The sequence below is a fragment of the Puma concolor genome, chromosome B4 (assembly GCF_028749965.1).
Source record: "Puma concolor isolate L17-30 chromosome B4, mPumCon1.1.hap2, whole genome shotgun sequence".
Classification (NCBI taxonomy): Eukaryota; Metazoa; Chordata; class Mammalia; order Carnivora; family Felidae; genus Puma; species Puma concolor.
In genome coordinates this window covers 33,644,174-33,660,636 of record NC_141673.1, presented here as the reverse complement: position 1 = coordinate 33,660,636, position 16,463 = coordinate 33,644,174, and the positions used below count along the sequence as shown (strand labels likewise).

The 16,463-nt window shown below is 35.1% G+C and overlaps 1 protein-coding gene across 4 annotated transcripts in view; it reads right to left on the bottom strand.

The window, feature by feature from the left end:
* Positions 1-16,463, bottom strand: part of MGAT4C (MGAT4 family member C) — a 754,867-nt gene that overhangs the window by 233,134 nt on the left and 505,270 nt on the right. The window contains exon 1 of one of the 4 annotated variants that reach the window (XM_025926849.2): positions 2,724-3,643. The exons of the other annotated variants lie outside the window; for them this stretch is intronic. The gene's annotated coding sequence lies outside the window, so the exon portion shown is untranslated. Of the gene's footprint in view, positions 1-2,723; positions 3,644-16,463 lie in introns of those variants that run through there. 4 annotated transcript variants of the gene reach the window in all.

The window sequence follows — 16,463 nt, the reverse complement described above, 5'->3', positions numbered from 1 at the left end:
TATATAAACCTGTTCATGTACATAAAATCTACATGTAAATATCCATGAATTTGCATACTAATACAAATCCAAGTTAAGATGACATCATGGTTACTATATTTTTTGTAGTAACTAAAAAGTTGGCCATGGAGGTCCAGAGCTTCTAAGACAAGCAAAGAATTCATGATATATCCAAGTACTTGAATTAAGAAAGCAGAAAACTAAATGGTATCCATGTATTCAATAATTAAATGAAGCTAATGAAGGTGCTTAAATAAATTAATTTCCAGGAGAGGATTAAGGCATATAAGAGGAAAAAAAAGAATATTACTTTGGAATAGGTAATAATATAATTTGAAGAACCACTTTCAAAAGAAAACAATACATATAACACCTTCAGCCTCTGGGAAATGCAGAGAACTTCAGAAAAGGTAATAGAAACCTTTTATCCCTGTGCACTGTTCCCACCTCTTAAGAGCTGCAAAACCTGTCACTTAATTAACATGTAACTTGGTACACCACAAACAAAGAACTGGATAAGATAATATAGAGAAGAAAAATGCAAAAGAAACAAAAAGATGATTACTTAACTTGGACAAAAGACATATATGTTAAAAAGGAGACAAGGAACACAGCAATATGTGCACCATCATACATTTTCCACCCGTGGCTTCCTATACTAAGAGTTCTTCCCAGGGAGTTTGTGGCATGGGAAATGGCTATGATCCCATTGATGCCCTCTCTTTAAAAAAATAAAATAAAATAAAAAACAAAACCTTTCTGTCAAAAAGTTAACCAACCAGGTAGATCATATCATGCACATCCATGTTGTACAAAGTCATTCAGAGGAAAACAAGTAAATGAGTGATTCTAACTACCAAAGCAGTATATTTGTCATTACAGACAGTAATACCAAGAGAAGCATTCAGCAGAAAGTACAATTCTAAATGTCTAGACTGTTCATTGGCTGAGTAAGATTTTTCTTCATTGCTGACAGAATGATATAAATAGATTTTTAGAGAATTAATTATTAGGAAACAAATGTTTTCCTCTAGTCAAGATTGATCACCTGTGAAAATGACAATCAGGACCTTTGGGTTATTCAACTCTACTTTAAAGTACTTAAGGGAAAAAATTCATTTCAAAGTGGTGAATCGTTATGCTTTCACATTCACATTATCAAAACTTTTGGATTCCCACTTTTAGATTTTGAAATTCACAGAATACGCAACCTAAGCCTCCCTGTGAAAAATTTAAGCTTGTGAGATTTGGTGGATAATACGCTGTTTTGCATGAGACAATAGGCTCAGTGCTTTTGATTCCATTAATACACATCTGACATTTTCTATAAAGTCAGTTTTGTTCAGACCTGATTGACTGAAAGAGACAATTCGAGCAACAGTAATGCCAAGCACTGCCAAACAGGACCGGGCTAGTAGGAGAGACAGAAGTGTGACACAGCTGAGAAATCCCTGCTGTCTTGAAGTACAACTTGAGCACCTCCAAATCCTGATTCCGAGTTATCCAAAGTACTGCCTTGCACAGGCAGACATATTCTATGGTAAAGTAGAGTAAAAATAAATCTGCAAAGCACGAGTATACTGGAGCCTCATGGATAAGTCATTAGTCAAAAGTTTTATTACCCTAGAAGAGATGGTGATAGTATTAAAATAAAAGAATGTGCTAAATTAAGTGCCAGCTATTTACACGTGTCTGTGTCTTTGATAAATAACTTCATTCCACTCTAAAATGACAAAGGTCTGCTACTTTACACTGTGATCACGGACAATATTTGAGGAGTTAAAAGTGTTTTTGAATTCTTCATTTCGTAGCATATGCACATTTCCAGTCAATTAAAAGCTTTTATTGTATCTAATGTTTCAGGATCTCTGTCAGATTCAGTCTCCTAGATCTACAGCAAGTCAACAGCTCTACATAAATTTGTTTTGCTATAATAGTGTAAGGATCCTCAGGTGTAAATATCACTACTAATAGATTATTGAATAATTGAAAGCTTTATTGTCAGAGTTTAAATATTCCACAAATCCATAAAACAGTATTTTGCTATTACATTCAAAAGCACTTATTGCAATCAATGATTTTAACATCTCTTAATTCCAGAAAAAATAATTCCCACACTGTTCCTTAAAAGTATTTGCTATCATCATTTTCTTAGATGAAAAATGGCAAATGTAAATACAAAGTAGTACAACTTCATTCCAGAAGCTAAAGACTTGGCTCACTTGGTAAATTTTGTTTTTCTGGATAGATACAACTTGGAAAACTGTCCCAAAGAACTATCATTTAACAATTAGAAACTTTGACTCATTTTAAATTGATAGCAATACTACTTGGGGTTGACCACTTCTACTCTTTGCTACTAATAGCAAAGTATAAAGAAATGGAGCAGAGTGGTTTACATATCCACATGTCTCTTCTAAAAAACATATTCAAAATAATGATCCTATAGCAGCAGTTCTTTTCCTTTTCTAAAGAAAAGCTGAATTTACCTGCCATTCATTTTCTACTGCAAATTAGTTTGCCAGGTAAACGTTAGCATGCTCTTTTTCAATTCATTTTGCTAAATCCACCTTTCCTTTTAATAATGCTAAACACTGTTCTGATTAAAAGCTTACCGGATAGTAATCCTGTTCGACCCTGACACCAGTTTCTTACACTGTTTCCTCTGTTAGACACATCTACCTTTATTTTGAAAGAGAAGGTAAAACAGAAGAGGCTCTTACCAGAGACAGGGAAAACAATTCGTTCAGCTAGATCCAACAGTGCTCTGTGCAGCCTGGCAGCATAAGTGATCCTTGGGCCTCACACAAAAGCGAGATAATTGGCTCTCAATGAAGAGATGTAAACATCCATCATAATGGCACTGGGGCTGAAACTGAACGCTACCTCAGCTGTTCTATGTACTCCGACTGGAAGATGATGTCACAAACATCAACTGGGTGTACTCTCATTGGCTTCTGTTACCTGGAATCATATCTTAACCCTAAACTGTCAGCTGCAAATTGAAATGCTCATCTCTGGCTATAATTTTGGCTGAAAGGGGAATGAAAGTGATGTTGAGCTCCTGGAGGTGAGCAAACTGAAAATACTGCCCTTCAAATATGCTAGGACCATTTTACATAATTAATTAATTGGGATCTGCGAGAATTTTATTTTTTTAAATATTTATGAAGTGGCAATATTTATGAAAGGTATTTCCCAGAATGGATATTAAAGGGAAATATTAATGCAATAATAACATCTGGAATTGTAAATTTTGTAATTGCTTTACATTGATTTTACAGAACTACCCTGTGAGATTAAGAAAGTCAAGGTGAGAAAAATTACAGTGTAGACAACTATACAGTGGAGCTTTCAATCAATTTGCTCACAGTAGCCATCTATACTTTTAAATCTTCTAATAAAAAAAATAGAGGTGCATTTTACTCCCTGAATGTTAAACAGTATCTCCAAAGTTTTGTATAATGAAGCTTAAAATGTGAGACATTAAAAGTGTAACATCACCAAAATAGTAATGTTAAATATTGGTTTTTACAAAGGGTAATTTATAAGTCACTAGAACCATAGACAAGCCCATTTCAGTAATTGAAGGCTACTTTAGAATATAGTGCTGTTCTCTCTGAGCACGAACAGGGAATAATTACCCATCCCTTACTCTCTATCCTGACAAAAGCCCCGGACTTCTCCCCAGGCTTAAATCCAGTGGGAGAAGGGGATAATGGGCTAAGCCGGTCGCAGCAGCTTGCTGCCAGAGGGACAAAACTACCATCACCTTGAAATATATCTATGCTTTCTCCACCAAAGGAGCTGTCAGCCGCATAACTGTGAGATGCAAGAATTACCAGAGCTATTCAATGACCGGCTCCTTCTAAATCCAGCCCAGTCATATCCCAGGGCAAGCCCTTTAAAAGCTGTGCAGCTCAGCATGCAAACAGTACAACCACCTGGAGAGACAGTGAGAGAAATTCTTTTCATCCATCCTCACCTTTAGGGAAAGGAAGGTCACCCACAGTGCCCTGATATGCCTTTATGTTGATACGTGTCTTTGTGAATAACGGATTCAGGGCGCATAGTTGTTAAGACTATTTCACATTTTCAATGACAGACAATTATTTTTATTGTATGGTTCAATCAGAGTTCTAAAAGTTGAAAATCTATGAAATATGCTTTCATCAACCATACATTCAAAATTTCCTCTCAAGTTCTGACTCTCATGACCATTGTTTTAACTGTTCGAATAATCTTAGTAGCAGGTTTGTATGTGAGATACAGGGGCAAGAATTCTAGATTTGGGCTGCAAAGATCCAGCCTCCAACTCTTGCTCCATCACCTATTTGTGAGAACTTTGGAAAATTAATAACTTTCATGTATAGAATAAGAATGATAATGCTACATACAGCAAAAAAGAAAAAAAAAGTTGTAGGGATTAAGTGAGGCAATGTATGAAACACTACGTAAATTCAAAAGTCTTACATAAATAGAAGAGGAAATTAATGTTATTGTTATGTAAAATATATTCATTTTAAAGGCATTTGTGTATTTAAAGTGAGGAGTCAATTTAGTGTCTTCAAAATAATGAAGTTAGAAATATTACCCAGGGGCACCTGGGTGGCTCAGTCGGTTAATCTTCTGACTTCAGCTTAGGTCATGATCTTGCTGTTCATGGGTTGGAGCCCTCATTGGGCTCTGTGATGACAGCTCAGATCCTGGAGCCTGCTTTGGATTCAGTGCCTCCCTCTTTCTCTGCTCCTCCCCCACTTGTTCTCTCTCTCAAAAATAAGTTTTAAAAAATTTTAAAAAATACTAAAAAATAAGAAATATTATTACCCAAAACTCTTAAAATTTCGAGTAGAAAATAATGTTGTAAATTAACTTGGTTTATAATAGTGTCTCACTCAGTGGTCCTTCTTCTCCTTCCTCTTGTTTTATGTTTGTAGATTATTTATTTATTTTTATTATTAAAAAAAATTAAATATTTATTTATTTTTGAGAGACAGAGCACAAGGAGGGGAGGGGCAGAGAGAGAGGGAGACAGAATCTGAAGCAGGGATCCAGGCTCTGAGCTGCCAGCACAGAGTTCATTACAGGGTTTGAACCCACGAACGCTGACCTGAGCTGAAGTTGGATGCTTAACCAACTGAGCCACCCAGGCACCCCTTATTAATTTATTTTTATGTAAGGTCTACACCTAACATGGGGCCTGAGCTCATGACCCCAAAATCAAGAATTGTATGTCCTACCTACTGAGCCAGCCAGGTGCCACTCAGTGGTCTTTTCTTACAGTTATTGCCCCTCCCAGTATTATTTGGAATTTAATCATCTTAGTCAAGTGCAAGAATCTAGATTCAAGAAGACTATTTGTCAGGATGTACTTTGGGCCAACATGAAAGATGCTGTTCATTTATTTCTGCCTAACAACATAGGAGTTTAGACGGAAATGTGTGTAAAAAAAGATTCATTGCCATCAAAGTGACATAAAATTGAATGATAGATCAGAAAGATGAATTTGGACAATGGGAATGTCAACTGTATGTCTGGTAGACAAATGATAAAGCTAAGTCATTGTAATTGCTAAGGAGACATTTCATGGAGAAAATAATTATTTATAAAATAAAGTATGCTCCTCCATTTCATATATCACATAAAATTTTAATAATATAAACATTTAATAGTAGGGATAGATAAATAGCCAATTTAGATTATATCCTGTTGCACATAGAACACATACAGATAGATATATACCATTTTAAGATAAATGTATATTCTGGTTCTTTTAATAAACACAGATTGTAACTTCTTATTTTGTTTTGGATTTGTTTGTGTGCTGCTATTCCACATAGATATAGGACACCATGAAGATTGGGAAATAAAAATACTCCTGGTATTGTGCAGGGCCCTTGTGTCAAATACCCACATCCTTCACGATTCATTAATAACTGAATACATTTGTAAAGGGACCTAATTTTGTAGTATTAAAATAAGCAAATAAGATTTTATAAGAATACAGAATTCTCTGCTTAAATATGACACATGATCAAGATTATTCATTGCATCAGTAAAATTTTTAGGGAGTTTACTTATAAAATATGAAAGAATAAATGTGTGAATTGTGTACAATATAGGAACATTAATGGAATATAATATAATTCTTAGGAGAATGAATAGCAGAGATGGAAAATCTGTAGAAATATTTTAAATTAATGCTGATTTATAATAATAATCTTTATGCGTTAATTTAATTTCAAATTTCATTGTAATTAAGACAGAATTTATATTTTGGTTTCAAACAATTACATCTATTCACTCAAGAAAGTTCCAGATAAATATAGCATATATTACATCTGGAAATCAGTGTGTTCACTCCAGTGTAGTTGATTATACATAAGAACAGAAAAATTGTATTTCTTGATGATGGATGGTAATCATCTGAAATTAATGATGAGTGGAAGTTATGAAGTTTTAGTAATAGTTTGGTAGCATTTCTTTAGGATGAGTGGAGATATTAATGGTCAAGGCCTTTCACTGATTTACTTGCAGTATGCCCTCTTGTAAAGTCTTGATACTTAAACATTGGTTTACATATGCATATGATTTAAAGCCAAAAATAAGACGGCAATTATGTAGTATGAACATTGATAATAAGACATAAAATCCTTATTACTATCATAAATAGTATTAGTAAGAAATCTAACATATAATATAAAAAAATAAACATTCTAAGTTAAAAAATGTTGAAACATAAAGCTACAGAAAGAAAAATGAAAAGATGGTATCACTTTTTTGAGTATACTATTTATTATACACATGTGGAAAAGTAAAACACATTTTTTTCAGGATTAAAAAAATCAACTTCATAGAAAGGGAAAATAACAAAAACAACATTTTATCATGAATTCATCTACATCTCTCATTATTTTATTACATTCTTCCAACTACCATGGCCAGCTAACACTTCTGGGTTCCAGAGAACAGAAAAATATTTTAACTTTAAAGCCATGTAAAAGCTTAATATAAGGGAAAGATAACTACAGGAATTAATTTAGGCTTTATTCTGAGTACACTTTTATTAGTGTATGTTTTCTGATATGAAGAAAATGGAATCCATAAAAATATTTTTGACAAATCAAGTAGAAGATGTTTTGTAGCTCAAGCCAAGTACCTCTCAGTTTTATTACTCTACTTACATACTATATATTTCCCAGGAGCTGAAATCATTGCAGTATTTAATTGCCTGACAATTTTTTCTGTTACATCAATTTTGTGGTTAAACTAATTATTTATATTATCAAAACAAATCAGCACTAGAGGCTAATTAAACTGGAGAGACCATCCTCCAATGTTCCCCAACCTACATATTAATAAGGTTTAGGTTAATACTAACTTCAGAAGAAATGAATATGTCCTTCAGGTGATAATTTCATAGGCAGGGCTTAGGAATTTAAACGGGTTTTAAACTCTTGTGAACATTATTACTTTCTCTGAGCAGTTAGGAATATTAGAATATAGAATTTTATAAGTCTTATAGCATCAATAACTGGCCGATGGTTGCGTTATCCACAAGATGGCACCTCTGTGTATTCCACAAACACTCTTAATACACTAGTTTATCCTTATTACGATTATTATTTAAAGCAATATAATATGTAAAGTATATCAGGAACTTACATGTGTGAATGCTTTTATTAGGTAACTTTTCAGTTTAAGAAGAACAAGTGATTAAGTTAAATTATTAAAACCTACTGAAAAATAGGAATTATTTAAATTATCTTAAAATGTGTGGCTTTAAAACATTACTTTTTGCTAACACACTACCAAATGTTTCATTGTAAACTTATTTCAGAGGTTAATCTATTTAGAAGAAATGTTTTTTTTTTTTTTTTTTCTGTTTCATGAAGACTTTTATATTGCTTTTGAAAAAGTGCAAACTGTTCAAAATAACTGAGATGATAAATCAATGATAACTTCCTGGTATAGTAAGGGATACCTAAAAATTATATTTTCAATCTACTAAATTCTAGGCATAACCAAATCTGATAAGAATGTTTATTTGTTGATCTTGCTTGTATTCTTTTATTTTTATGCTTCGTGTTCTCCACTGTCACCTTTTTTTTTTTCTTTACGCTTACCTTAAATCTATTGTGTGGCAGCTTCAGTGTATTATCTTTATTTCTGTTTCCTGTGCAGATAAAATTTTGAAAATGCTTAGAATTATTAGGCCATGTCACCTTTATTTTCTGAGAATAAATATCTTCACGATGTTTAACTATGTTTATGTGTCAGTAAATTTTACCCTAGAGAAGAGGAAAATGACTAAGGGTAGAGAAAGTTCTCCCATCTTATATGTTAAAGAAATAAGAATTCTCAGACTGAAGGTAAGAAACTCATGCTGTTTTAGTGATTCAGCACACTGTTTTTAGACACAAACTGCAAACATTAACTTATCATGGAAGATATCTCAATTTAATATATACTCTAATTTATTTTACTAGATTTATTTTACTAGATTCCCTTGGAATATTATCACTAATGTCTGAAAGAGACCTAAAGATCAGTGGGAAAAAAGGATTTGTTTCTCACCGTGTTCTCTGAACAACTGTATTTTCTGTGGTTTCACATTACTCCTTAATTAAGGATACCTCACTTGATTTCTTATATATTTTGTTTTGTCCCTGATGTAAATTTCACAACTTCAACTCATGAGTTTTTTTTCTTTCACTTCAGTTTTTTTGTCTTTTTTCTCATGTTGCCCAAATTATATCAAATCAAGTCTACTACCTCCTTCTTGACAAATAATGGACAACAGTAATCTCATAGAAACTGAAAATTAAATTTAGATTTTGATGAGGAACAATTTAACACAACTACCTTATATTTGACAAGAGAAAGCGTTTATTCATGTAAAACTCACCTGCTCCAAACGTATGGATGTTCACACACAAAGATGGTGAAAGACAGATTACTAATCATTTTACAGTGTTTTGCCATGTTACAAATTTGTAGTTGAAGACTTCAAATCAAACAGAAAAATCCGCATTACCACAAGGAGAATTAGGATTATTATATCAGTAAAAGAAAGAAAAATATCACCACCATCATCATCACTAACTGGAGCATTTACTTCACTCTAAGTACTATGCTAATCTAATTTACATTACCTAATTTGGGGTGGGGTTGTTTTTGCTTTTTTGCAACAGGTCTACAAGACAGGTCAATGCTAAGACTTTCTAAAGGATTCCTAGATTTGCACTATAAGCCAGTATTTCTCAATCATAGCAGCTATTTAAATCTCAACTGAGAAATGCCATAATATAGGACCTTTCTATGGATCGAATATCTGTGCTTCCCCCACACTCCAAACCCCAGACACCAATTTATGTGTTGCAACTTTGTGACCAATATGATGGTTTTAGAAGGTAAAGCCTTTGGGCGGGGGTTAGATCTTAAAGGTGGGGTCCTTATGATTGGGAGTTGTGGCCTTCCAATAAGAGAGACCCCAGAGAGGTACCTAAGTCCTTCTGCATGTAGGGTTAGAGTAAAAAAAATGGTCATCTATGAACCAAGAAGTTTGCTCTCAACAGGAAGTTTGATCTTGGGCTTTCTGGCCCCCAGAACTGTGGGAAATTGATTTCTATTGTTCATAAACTGCCTACTTTGTGGTATTACTGTTACAGAAGCCCAAACAGATTAAGATAAGCCTCAATCCAACTACTTGTGTGAGAACCTCTGAGTATAGGGAGGGGGACAGGTGGTTGGCCCTGGTGTATGTTCCTCCTTTAAATGACGGTCTCTGTAACAAGGCTTAAAAATCATTGCCAAAATGATTTTTCCAAAAATCATTGCCAAAATGAATATGCAAGCCAAAGGTTTCAGGGTGCAACCTCAGATTTCATTGAAATAAGTAGAAAGTGTCCTAAAAATCTGAGGTTAAGTCTGTGAAGAAAGTAGGGCACAGTTCATATGTCAAACAACACTTCTGAGAGTGAAGAAAGGAAAATCCATATTGCTCTGCATCCCCAAGGTGAAGAGACTTCCTGCCTGGGAAGTCTGAGGACAAAAGTGTGATGGAGCATGATGAGTAGAGGCTGGGGAAGACAGAAGAACAACAAGTAGGGGAATGAGGTGAAAAGCAGCCAGTCCAGCATGCAGAGACTTCCCAGCAGCACTGAACGCTAGTGCTGGTCTGCCCAGACAACATTTCCAGATCACTCCACTTGTGGGACAAGATTTCTCCTGCACAAAGGATGCCCTCTCTTGACACATGACAACACTGAGCCTCACTCTACGTGTGCTATACTGATGCTATCCTTTTCAAAGATCCAGGACGTGCACAAATCCACTGACACAGAGGATGGTATCTAAATGAACAGTGGTTGTTTGGAATGGACTAGAACCTGTAAAAACCAACCTTATGACGGAAATAGTCAACTAATTTTTCTATAGTCTTCTATGATTCCATAGAATTATATTCATACACCAAGACTTGTGCCTGAGATATGCATTATTTTAATTTTACTTGTCCAAATGTATAGCAGAACTCGTATCTTTAGAATTAATCGTTAAGAATTATCTGTAATAAAGCTGGATAGGAATGCATTCCTGAGGGTTACAAGTGAGAATACTGCCATCTTTTGTTATTGTCTCTATAATGAAGTACATATATTTAGCTCTCTGTGTATGTAATTAAATAAATGTAATAACAAGTTTTAAATAATTGACAAGAAATGGGAAGCTATTTATAGACTTTTTAAAGAATTCGAAGAATTGTTTTAAATGTCTAATTTAGTGCTATGTCCATAACATTTGTAATCTGTTTCTTTCTCTGTACATTTGAAGTTATTACAATGTGTATACTTTGAAACCAATTGTCTTATCTTTGTCTCATGATGATCTGTCAGCAGCAGTTGTTTTTCACCTATTCATTAAGATCTGACATTATTTCAGCATTATTTTCAGGGCTTTCTTGTCTTTGGCAGTATAGAACTAGAATAACCTTCCTTAAATTTGTTATTTTGCCAAGCTTTGTTAAATAACCTCCTTTGTATTCATGTACTTTTTTACTCTTTTGCTATTAGCTGATATTAGTAAATGTACTTTACCAGAATTGATTGAGTAGCAGTGCATTCCTCCATTAGAGTCATGTAAGAAAATGCCCGGTTGTCCTTCTGACCATTTTTTTTTTTTAAATGGTCAAATCACAACCATTGTTTCAGGACACTGTGGACACATAATGTGGATTAATGACCTTCAACTGGATCTCGGTAGATCATTGTGCAGAAGCTCATCACTCAACTTAATCCACGAACTCGCCAAAGGTCAATGGTGACTACAAAGTCTATAGGAACCTTCTGCTTTGTCATGATGAGTGACAGGTGGGTGTGGCTTAAAGTTCTGAGTATTAAGTGATATCTTTATCTATCATCTCTGTCAATACATCTTCAAAATTGTAGACCTGGAAAATATACTAGCTCTTTCCAGGGTAAATCAGAAAAGAATCACTAAGTGAACAGTGTGAAAATGTAGGAGATAACAAGAAATTGTTTTGTTTGTTTTGTTTTGTTTCCTGCTGGAAGCTATCTGCTCCTGGCATGTGTGTTTTTGTCTGTGACTAATAGAGGATCAAAACAGCCTGTAGGTTAGATGGGAGATATTCCTACCCCTCTACCATCCTGAATTCAGAATCAGTAAGGAAGAATCTGGAAATAGACAGGGGACTATAAGTATGTTGCACTGTTTTTTATTGCATGCCTCATGAGAGCATATATTATGAAGTGGCCAGGCTCCTAAGCGTTCCCCAAATTTTTTATCTTAGAATGAGCCAACCATTGGCTACTCCTGTGGATCACCATCATGGCCCATAGTTATGCCCTTTTACAGAGGGAAGAAATTGGCTTAAAGTCATTCTTTCCATCGCCTAATAAGGTTATTTCATGCTCAAATAACTCACTACCCTCCAGCCCTGCTGCCATTGTTGTCTCTGATACAGAGTTAGTCTTTCATTGATTGCTAAATTACTCTAATTAAAACCTTATCTCATTCTCTGTATAGTCTTACTCATAATGTTTATTAAAAAAATGTGCCTTGGGCACCTGGGTGGCCCAGACAGTTAAGCATCCTACTCTTGATTTCTGCTCAGGTCATGATGTCACATTTGTGAAATTGAGCCCCTTGTGCTGACAGCATGGAGCCTGCTTGAGATTCTCTGTCTCCCTCTCTCTCTGCCCCCCCCCCCCCCACTCACATGTGCTGGTGTGTGTACTCTATATACATACATAAATAAATAAACTTAAAAAAATATGCCTCATATTTCACGTAGGAGAAGTTATGCCTAAGGACCTTAAAAGTAAAATCATGGTATTGGCAATAAGTCTTTTGCAACCCCAGGCCTCTCAACATTGATTTTTCCCAAAATAGGGACAGAGTCATTCCTCTGCCTTATGCAATTTATAGGGTGAAAGTCCTGGAAAGACACATATATTTCTATGTTGAAGGGATCTAGGAAAACCCCAACAAAATTAATGGAAGAAACTTACATAAAGCATATTGTCATGAAATGTAAAATCACCAGGGATAAAGGTCCTGCAAGTCTGAAGAGAGAAAAAAAATAGAATAAAAAAAAAAATCAGGAATCACAGTAGCATCAGACTTTTTAATAGCAAAACTGAGAAAGGAAACAATGGAATAGTGATACTTACAAAATTAGTTTCAAAACAGAAATTTATACCCATCGACATTGCTAATTAAGTTTGAAGCAGTAAGTCATGGCATCTTCAGACAAGCAAACTCATGAAAATGCTACCTTCCACACCCTCTTTTGGAAGCTGCTGCAGGATGTACCCCCTCAGAGCAACGGGCAAAACAAGAAAAAAGAAAATGTGAGTTTGGAAAATAGGCAATCTAACACTTGGGAGAGGCCATGGGAATTTTCTGGAGGATGATGATGATGAAAGGGAATCTTGGGATGATGGCGAGGTAGCAGGCCTATCATGTTAGAACAGAAGACAGCATTCTCCAGTAAGGATAACTGAATAACCAGTAACTACAAAGATATGAAACTAAAAGATTATTTGATGTGTTTGAATGTATTGAAGAAAGATATATTTTTTTTGGAGAGAATTTAAGTCCAAATTAGAGAAAGGTAGCAGAAACTGAGGAAATCAATAAAAATCAATAAAAATGCTTATGAAAGCAAGGGAAACTAAAAACTATTTAAAGGAAGAGAATTTACTGTTATTACTACACTACTACCCCGACACTAATAAAGACTTATGTAAGTTTTATTTTTTTTAATTTTTTAAGTTTATTTATTTTTTGACAAAGAGAGAGAGAAGGGGAGGCGCAGAGACAGAGGGAGAGAGAGAATCCCAAGCATACTGTCGGCTCAAACTCCGAAGTGGGGGTCAATATCACAACCCATGACATCAGGACTGGAGCCGAAATCACGAGTCAGAGGCTTTACCAACTGAGCCACCCAAGCGCCCCACTTATTTAAGCTTTAAAATATGATATTACTATATTGTAATGGGAGGAGACACTAAAGCAAAAATACAACATGGAAGTTTTCTTTTTTTTAATAATTAATCAGACTTCTAGTTCCCAGTCCAGCCAGTCAGAGCCTAGAAGTCCCCCCTCTATCCTAACAAGTGAAAAGCCGAACAAACGGAAAAATCAGCAACTCTTCTTACATCCATTAGGGAAGTGAGATCTAAGGGAAAACTGCTGCCTCCAAAACTGGAGTGGCCAACAATCAGATACAATGGATTACACCTTCCAGAGCAGAAATCCACAAACTGAAACATCCTCAGGAGCCTTTCAGGGTAGTAAAACCCGAACTTTAGTTGAGGAATTGATAGAGGCCCCACATGGACAAGTTTGAGTGACAAATACTAGATAGTAGAACCCAGCCACCAGGGAAGGTGGGAGAGGGCACATTTTGTGCATTTTACCTCCCAGAATTCTATCAGGTTCTCACAGTGAATTATCAGGGGAAAAAATGTGCTTCTGACAGAAGGAAGGAAAAAGAAACCATTTAGAAACACATCAGACCATTCTGTTCTTCTAAACAAGATATACTGTCTGGAGAAAATAGTTAACCAGAACCTAAACTGTGACAATTTTATCACAGTCTAATGATCTGGGGAAAGGCAACCAACTCCAAACCTGAGAAGCACCTGTGAAGTTGATAGTCAAGAGGCACAGGTGCACTAAAATTCTGAGCCCTAATCCATTATTAGACAATAGAATGGTCCCCTTGCCCCCACATCACACCTTACAGCCGCATTACTAAAAGATTACTTATAGCAGTTTCTTTTACTCAGTACACCAAGTCTGGTTATCAAGAAAAATTACAAGGCATAAAAAAGGGAAACAAAACCCCAAAACAACACAGATTGAAGAGATGTAGCAAGCATAAAAATCAACTCAGATATAGCAGGGATGTTGGAATTATCAGCCCTGGAATTTAAAACAACTGTGGGTAATACATGAAGAATTCTACTGGATAAGTAGACAGCATGCAAGAATAGTTGACAATGTAAGCAGAGAGTTGGAAAGTCTAAGAAAGAATGAAAACTAAATTAAAAAAAAAAAAAAAAAAAAAACTATAACAGAAACGGAGAATGTCTTTGCCGGGCTTATAAGGAGGCTGGGTGTGACTAAGAAGAGAATCTCTGAACTTGAGGCTATCTCAATAGAAATCTCCTAAGCCAAAAAGTAAACACAAAAATGACAAAAAAGAAAAAAAAATAGACAACGATATTTATCTAAGAGCTGTAGGACAACTACATAAGCCTCTGCATAATGTAATATATGATAAATAGGAACATCAGAAGGAGAGAAAGAGAAGAAATGTTTCAAACAATAATAACTGAGAATTTCCCCCAATACATGTTACATATCACACCACAGATGCAGGAAACTCAGAGAATACCAAGCAAGATAAATATAAAAGAAAACAAAACTACACATAGGCATCATTTTACACTACAGAAAATCAAAGGTAAAGAAAAATTCCTATAAAAAGCTGGGGGTGGGGCATCCTACTTACGTAGGCATAAAGATAAGAATTATGTCCAATTTATCCTCAGAAACCATGCAAGCAAGAGCAGAGTGAAATATTTAAAATGCGTAGAGAAAAATAAAACAAAACAAACAAATAAAACACCAACCTAGAATTCTGTTCCTTCAAAAAGATATACACAAACAAAAATTGAGGAAATCTGTTACTAATAGATTTGCTTTTCAAGAAATGTTAAAATCAATACTTTAGAAGAAGCAAAATGATATAGAGTTCATAAACACAGATGAACATAAATAAGGGAAAGCATCGGAGAGGAAATAAGTAAAGGTCAAATACAAATTTGTCTTATTTTTAATTGATCTAAGAGATAAAGTTTGTTCAAAATACTAAAAACAATAATGCATCTGTTATGTATGTATGTACATATGTATATGAATGTATACACACAGAAGAGATGGATACATAGTTGAATCTGTACACTTATATGTAAGTTAAATAAATGATATTAAGGACACAGGAAATAGGAGGGAGGTTTTAGGGCCATTTTGTTATAGAGCACTTATACAATCTATTAAGTGATATAATGTTATTTGAAAGTGAACTTGAATTAATTGTAAATGTATATTGTAAACTCAAGGACAGTGGCTAAAAAGAGTTTGGAAAAAATATAACATGCTAAGAGAGAAAAGTGAATAAAAAATGCTTAATGAACCACAACAGGCAGAAAAAGAGTAAAAGACAAAAGTAGGAACAAAGAACAAATGCAACGCATGCAAATGAGCAACAGATATGGTGGATATTAAGCCAATTATATCAATAATCACTTTGAATGTCAATGGCCTCAATGCACCAATTAAAAGACAGAGGTTGTCAGAGCGGATTGAAAACCATCCACCAACTATATGTTGCCTACAGGAAACGCACTTTAAAAATAAAGACACAGGGGCGCCTGGGTGGCGCAGTCGGTTAAGCGTCCGACTTTGGCTCAGGTCACGATCTCGCGGTCCGTGAGTTCGAGCCCCGCGTCGGGCTCTGGGCTGATGGCTCAGAGCCTGGAGCCTGTTTCCGATTCTGTGTCTCCCTCTCTCTCTGCCCCTCCCCCGTTCATGCTCTGTCTCTCTCTGTCCCAAAAATAAATAAACGTTGAAAAAAAAATTAAAAAAAATAAAAATAAAGACACATCCAGATTAAAAGTGAAGAGATAAAGACATAACATGCTAATGCGGACCAAAAGCAGGAGTAGCTATACTAGTTTGGGCCAGAGCAGACCTCAGAGCAAGACAAGTTATCAGGAATGAAGGAGGATGTTACAGAATGAGAGAAGGGAGAATTCCCCATGAAGATGTAACAGTCCTTAGTGGATGTGCCTAACATCAGAGCATAAAAATGCATGAGGCAAAAACTGAAAGAACTACAAGAAGATATAGATGAGTCCACTATTACAGTT